At 40.3% G+C, this 7,361-nt stretch overlaps 1 long non-coding RNA gene across 1 annotated transcript; it reads right to left on the minus strand.

Moving 5' to 3' along the window:
- Window positions 1-5,140: 5,140 nt before the first annotated feature.
- Window positions 5,141-7,355, minus strand: LOC118165011. The gene is made up of 2 exons (XR_004749806.1): window positions 7,068-7,355; window positions 5,141-5,672 (listed from the first exon to the last, which is right to left on the minus strand). It is a non-coding gene; the product is annotated as an uncharacterized LOC118165011 (long non-coding RNA).
- Window positions 7,356-7,361: the final 6 nt, after the last annotated feature.

Genomic DNA, 7,361 nt, shown 5'->3' on the forward strand with positions numbered 1-7,361 from the left:
GAAACGAGTCCCGTACAGTCATTTTTCCTCAAAAGCCATTTCAAACATACATGCAAAAACCATATGCACTGACTAAATAAATGTGTTTGTTACGACCAGAATAATGAACTCCCAAATTAGAACTGTGCTAAAGACAAATACCTGGGCATTTCTTTAAATGCTCGATCTAGTCATCGTAAAACATCTTGTTTCTTTATGCGAGTTGACTGAGTTTTAGTGTTATTCAGTGCTTTGCTTACAAGGGCCTGCTGAGAGGCAATTAGTACTAGTGAAACTTGATGCTGAAAGATCAAGTTCAATTCCTTCTGTTTTATTTGATCTCGGAAGCCTGAGCTTTAATAGAATGCACCCGTGCAAAAACTAGCAGTGTGCTGATGTTCTAGATCTCGCTTCAGGAACACCTACCCTAACGGGGCAGCTGTGATCAGCTGGGTGGGAACATGTATAGCTGTTAGCTACGAAGTAATTTGGAGATACGCCCATTCAAAATGTAGATGCTTAATTTTCCAACAATAAGAATTTCTGGATATCTGTAGAATTCTGAGGGTCCCCAGCACTGCCTGTTCCCACTCAGGATCCACACATCTTCTGCTCGCCTTGCTTGCAAGGCGCCCTTGTTAAACATTTCCAGAGCCCCTTTACCACCCTAGCCCCCAGCCACAATGGTAGCCCTGCCTTTTATCCAGCAGCTTGGTAGTTTTCACCCACTTGGATGCTTGGGAAATCCAAGTTCAGTTCAAATTCTTCCTCCAGGAAGCAAACACAGTACTTTGTACCTCCAGAGAGAACGAGCTAGCCATCTGGGCAGACACCTTTGAAAGAGTTACCTCCTCGGCCTTCACTAAATGAGCCTCTCCGCTTTAGTTTTTCTGTGTAAACATTATTTGAGCTAGAATGAGGACAATCTTTTTATTTTGTGGTAGGTCCTTACCTGGAAAAAAGGGAAGCCCATCTGCCAATCTCCATCTTTGTTTAGTATTGGGTTTAAAACAAGGAAGCAAACAAAAAAACTAGCATCATGTAATGCAAGGGTAATCGTACTTCCTGTCTCTTGTACTAAAAAATCTGTAAAATTAAGAGATGGAACCGATGATTTTGCAGCAGCAGCTACCTTACGCAATTTATATCTCAGTTAGTAAACTATGCCTACCTGGCACACCAAAACCCCTCTCCAGTTTATCTGGGCAACCTGAAAAATTAAAAGTAATCATTTCAAGGCATCAACTGGATGCTAGAGAGGAAAACAAAATATTAAGAAATCTGGATCTGCAGCCCAGGATTTTCTCAGAAGACTGAACAGTAAATGGAGATCAGAATCTCAGTGATGTGTATTTCATGGGTGATTGACAAATCACATATGCTATGCAAAGTAGGCACTGTCAGCCAAATGGTTCGATGCTAACAGCACTAAAATCTTTACTGTAAGTGCAAATATTGGTACTCCTTGCATTGCATCATTGCTGTTTTGGGGAAAGCAGATATTTCTACTACATAGAAATAAAAATATATGACAGCTCTAAATGAAATCAAACCGCATTTGAAGGAAACACTCAGGAGAAACGAGGCATTGTCTTAAAGCTCGCAACAGGGCAGTGCAGTAGTGGATCAGCCTAATGATCCTTCCATGCTGCACTTGTACTCTCACTGGATTGCCCACGGAATTGTCAGGTCTTTCTTCTGAAGACTGCTAAAATCTTTGCCTTGGTGATTCTGAGGCAGAAGTGAAGCCAAGGTGGCTATATTTTGTAATGGGGGGAAAAGCATCATTTTTAATTTGAAATCTTTCAGTGATTTCAGATCTTGCACTATGTCCTAGAGTTTACTGAAGATCCTGCTTTATCTTCTGTGAAACATATTTTGTGTGCTTTTTTTTTTTTTTTTTTTTTTAAAAAAAATCTTTTTCAAACATTTTATTCCATTTCCTTGGTCTCTAATTCTATCCTTAAAATAATATCTTTCCTTTATCTTACCTATTCTCCTCATATATCCCTGAATTCTAATTCTTTTGAGATAAGAGGAAAGACTCAGCATGATATTCCAACGTAAGATGGATCATTGGTTTGTTTCACTGTTTTCATGTTAGAGTTATGGGGGAAAAAATCACATTCTTGATGGTGAGTACATAATAAATAGAATGGTCTTTTTAAAAGTTAAAGCTAGATATTGAATTTAGCTTGCTTTCTTTTACTTCTTTTGGAGCCCATAAGGAGCGTAACTGACTCCCATTATTTCTTCCGATAGATTATTTTGAATGTATCATTGTGAAATTTTACCTACAATGTTCTTCTACTTTTCTCTGGGTAGGTCTCTGATATTTCTCCTGGCCTCCTCTGGTTTTATCTAAACTGCATACAGTATCTGTGAAGGCTGAAATACGTTCCCTTCAGCATTTCCTGTAATTATATCAGACTATCTCAGATAAAAGTGTGACACCATCTCTCAAGTTATTACTTTGATGTAAATTGTAGTAGTCCGCTGTATTAACTTCAGGGGAATTCCAAGTCTATACCAAAGCTACTGCTACCAGCCCCGCTCCGAACATTCAGACAGATAACCCCTCATCTGCATTTTAACAAGGTCTAGCACTTCTACCAGGCTACTACAATGATTTAAATCATCAGATCCAACCCCCTAATCGCGAACGGCCCCGAAACTTGGTTGAACAGAAATCTAGATTTTCATTTGGAGAAACAGGAAGATAAATAGTCATTTACAGACACTACGAAAATGTGTCTGAATACACTTTATAATTTGTGAACGTCAAAAAAAGTCACTTAGGCTTAAAATAAGTCCTCCGAGGCTTAGAACTCTAAAATGAAACCAGTGAAACAAACCATTGATACATCTTAACTCTTCTGCTCAGCCGAAAGTGCCTTGGTCTGCTGGAGTACCTTACTAGAAAGAACAGTAACAACAAACATTTTGGAAAGCTTTGTAGAAGTAATGACACAAGAAAATGCCTGCCAGTACAGAAAGCAGCGTAGTAAACGTTGTTTTCCTGCTCCCATATACACTTTGCACTACCGTTCCTCTAAAGTAGACCCTGCATAGTATTTTTTTCCTAAGTCCCGCTTAAGAAGCAAACAAAAACAATCTCTAGAATTCTGAGAAAACCTGAAAGGCGTCAAGTGGACATGGAACCAAACATGGCAAATAGCCCAAAATCTCTGTGAAGAATAGCCCAACAGTGAACAGTTAAGTACAGCAGTTTAATCTTTTTTCTTAAAATCCTCTGGATAATTAGGAAAGGTAGTGAGCATAGAGAGTTGTACTGTCAAACTGATTCGGTTACTCTAATCGAAGTTCATTTACAACATACAGGGGCAGAAATTAAATGACTTAAAAAAGGAAACAAACCAGTAGAAGTCTTTTGTTCAGTAGAAATTACATAGGGCTGTTTCTTAGTTTCTCTTTATAAGGGGAATTTTTCATGTTCACTCAAATATTTAATAGTGAAACTGAAAGGATGTCGTAGTCAGTACAACCCAAATGTATTTGGATAACAGCAGCCTAAAGAGGATGACTTTCAACCAGACTCATTTTCCGCTCAAAATATAAATGAGGTATAGATCTGGCTTCAGTTGCTTGATGGGAGATTCAAGGTTTATTATTAATTTTTGTACAAAAATGAATTATGTTTTCATAAGCGACCTGACTTGATTTTACTCTTCTACCTGCAGAATCGAAGAATACTTAGAAATATGTTTGTTAGGGGTGAATCGATTTGTGCGCTTTTATAAAACACTAATTTGTCAATGATGACGTTAATTTGGGTAATAGAGACCTCTAACACCGTGCTACTTTTCACCATCACAGAGAAGAAAGAAAGCAAAAGGAGAAATGGTGTATTTTGGGTTGAGTGGGAAGACGTCCATGTTCAATGGCAATGGTGCATTGGAGAAAGGAAATAAAGGTCAAGAATGGAAGCACACAGTTCAGTATTTAGGACCTGGACCAGGCAGAATGCATGTTGGCCATGCCATCCGTAAGGAGCTCTCCCGTTGAACATTCATCTGGGTTACCAACGTAGGGTGCAGGAAGGATCTTTTAGGTATGAAGCATAATCAAGTGGGTGTTTAAGACTATTTTGATGTGAAGATATTTAGCTAAATTGTAGGTTATTGTTTAAAGCTGCAGAAGGGATTTACTCAGGGTAGTACTGTATTTTGACACATTTGGTTCTTTATGCGGATATGTATTATACAAAATAACAACAACAATAAAAATAAAAACAACTTGGCTGGCTCCGTAATAACATCACTCTTCTCACCCTTGACAAATTAATGGTTGGTTTCAAGAGTAAGAACCAGCAGTCACAAAAAGACAAGGAACTGGTGGTGATAATTCCTATTTGAGGGGGGAAAATGAAAAAAAAAAATCAACCAAGAAAGCTTAGTGAATGCTTTATGTTGCTCACATAACCTACCCCCACTCCCCCAATATTGTGCTTCAACTATTTAGCTACATTGTCCGGCTTAGCAATTTACAAGCCATAAATACTTTCCTTTGTCTATAAAGAAAAGACCAGATTTCATGAGAAACAGAAAGCATTTTCATATCAAGAACTGCAGCCAACATCTAATGCACTTTCTGGTTGCAGGATTGCTAAACTGCACTGATAACTGATATAAAGTATTATGAAGGAAGAATGCAAATTAAAAACAAACAAAAAACCTACCAAGACACACAAATTGAGAAGAAATCAAAGATACTACATTTCTATTTCCCAAACATAAGCAGTAATTCAAGAGCATTTTCTCGAACATATCTGTATTTGGATACTTATAGTGCCAAACACTTTCTGGAAAAAAAAAAAAAAAAAAGGAAAAAAAAAAAGCCAACACAGCTAGGAGAAAATTTAAAAAATCTTTGGATCAGTCCATAACTAAATTTTCAGCTTTATTAACAGCAAAATCTAGTAAATTTTATTATTTTTTAAAATTATTTTAGTGAACATGTATGAATATTCAAATTGGAAAGCCACAGAAATATAACGGGACATTTAACATCAGCACAAAGAATATGTAATGATATCAGATGTTAAAACAATCGAATTATCAGATTTAAAAAATCAGAGATTTTCTTTTTTGTTCTAACAATTGTTATATCTGAAGAAGGAAAGTAATTCCACTTACTTTTCTAATGCTGATTTTTACAGAGTGAAAACATCTCTTAAAAAACATTAAATTTCAGTGGCAGAGTAGAAGAGATGTATTTTTACTTAAGGATAATGTAAGGTGACAAGATCACATGAAAGAAAGAGAATTATTTGAAAGCCCAACACTCAAGATTGTAAAAATTCAGAGACGAGGGTATTTTTCTCCACCAGTGTATGTAACAAAAACATCCTCAATTGAATTGCATCAGGGAAAAAAAGAAAAAGAAAAAAAAACGCCCTGTTAATCTCTGAAAAAAATTAACAATATTTATTACTGCTGCAGGAATTGTTAAAACTCTAACATGCATCACCAAACAATAACAACGCTGCATCTTCTCTTGTGGCCATTGTGACTTCCGTGTTAAGCCACATATAAACAGCATCAACAAAATCAGATTTTATCTGTAAGGAGAAGAGGAATGCATGTTTGTAAAGGCTGCTTATTAATTATTATTTGTAGCACTGCTGTGGTCGGGCTTGAGTCGGGGAGTGGGATTCCATTTTGCTAGGTGCTCTAAAAAAAATAAAGACACGATCCTTATTGTAGTCTCACAACACAGGAACATTTTGATTCCGTGGGCTGTATTTTAATCTGCATCAGGAAAAGTTACAAGTTGCCAAAGGAACGGGGAAGTTCGATATATTCAGGGTAGTTTTCCTCTACTTTCAGACTCCTCGACCGTTAAAAATTCTCTATTCCTTGGTTTATAGGTTTAGTGATGTCATACATAAGTATATGCTCTTATATGTAAACATCCAGGGAAATTAAAATGTTAATCACATTATTCATGTAGTCCTTTGTTGTGAGAACCACCTACGAGATATTACGATACATATTTTACGTCGCTAAGAAAGACGCTCCAGTCACTTTATTTTTTAAATCTTTATTAGACAGTAAATGATTTCATTGCCATTTCAATTATTTGAAGTGTTTATTTGAAGTACAGCCGGGGCAGAGAATGGTTATTGTTGTAAAAACCGGGAAAAGGGAGACACCCAGACATTTTGTAATTTAAAAACGAGGGAAGCTGCAGATAAACCGATCAAACCTAGCACGTACGGTTTTACCGCTTCAGGGAAATCTGTGGCAGGGAACACTTTTACCCTCACGATTACAGACCACGATGGATTAGGATTTTAAGGTTTTTTTTTTTTTTTTTTTTTTTTTTTTTTTTTTTTTTTAAGGGCATTTGATCGCTGTACGTCAAAATGCACGGAAGCTGGGCTCCTGCGGTATAAATCTAGTTTTTAATCACTCTTCCTAAGGTGACTGTGAAACGAGCGAGGGAAGCGAGCGAGCTTGCAGCCAGCCCCCTTTCCGCCACCCTTCACGGTTCTGCTCGCGCAGAGGGGCGGCTGCGGCGGGGCCCCTCCGTTCCCAGCACAAAGCTCCGGCTGCGGGCCCTCAGGCCGAGCCCGTGGGCCTCGGGCAGAGGCATGGGAAGGCTCCCCTCGGCTGCTCAGAAACACGGGGTTAAGCCCGATTTGGCCCAAAGTTACAGAGCCGAGGCCCGAAGGCTCATTGCGCACATCGTGCTTCTGCCTGGTTTCTGTGCCACCTCAGACGCTCTGCTGGCTCGGCAAGTTACGTTGGCGAGCAGCCGTGTGTGCGGAAGCCTGACAGGTTTCCCTGTTAAATTCGCTGTTTTTTGCCCTTCAGAGCCGCTCCCCCAAGGCCGCGGCTCGACCTGAGAACGCCCAAGCCCGCAGCGAGCCATGAGGCAGAGGAGCCGCCGCGCTGCCCTCACCCCTTTTTTTAAAGATTCTTCCCTTTTTTAAAGCCAACCACCAGCGGGCCTGCGCTTTGTTTCCCCCTTCCCGGCCCCGAGGGCCCCTCGGCAAGCCCCGGGGCCGCGTTTTGTGCCCCCCGGGGCCGTGTTTCGCCCCCCCGGGGCCAGCCCCGCGTTACCTCCGCTCGTCCGGCGGCTCCGCTCCCGGGGGCCGGCGGCTCCGGCGGCGAGGCGAGGACAACGAGCAGCGCCCTGAGGAGGAGGAGGATGAAGATGAGGATGAGGAGGATGAACAGAACCTACAGGCGCCCCCCAGCCCCCGTGGCAGGAACCCGGCGCCCACACAGGGGGGCTGGGGGGGGGCGGGGGAGGGTTGGTGTTTTGTTTTGTTTTGTTTTTTCATTTTTTCATTTTTTTTTGTTTGTTTTTGTCCTAAAACCAACACGCCTGACTTGTGCGCGGGTGCCGGGGGG

The sequence above is a fragment of the Oxyura jamaicensis genome, chromosome 3, assembly GCF_011077185.1.
Source record: "Oxyura jamaicensis isolate SHBP4307 breed ruddy duck chromosome 3, BPBGC_Ojam_1.0, whole genome shotgun sequence".
Lineage (NCBI taxonomy): Eukaryota > Metazoa > Chordata > Aves > Anseriformes > Anatidae > Oxyura > Oxyura jamaicensis.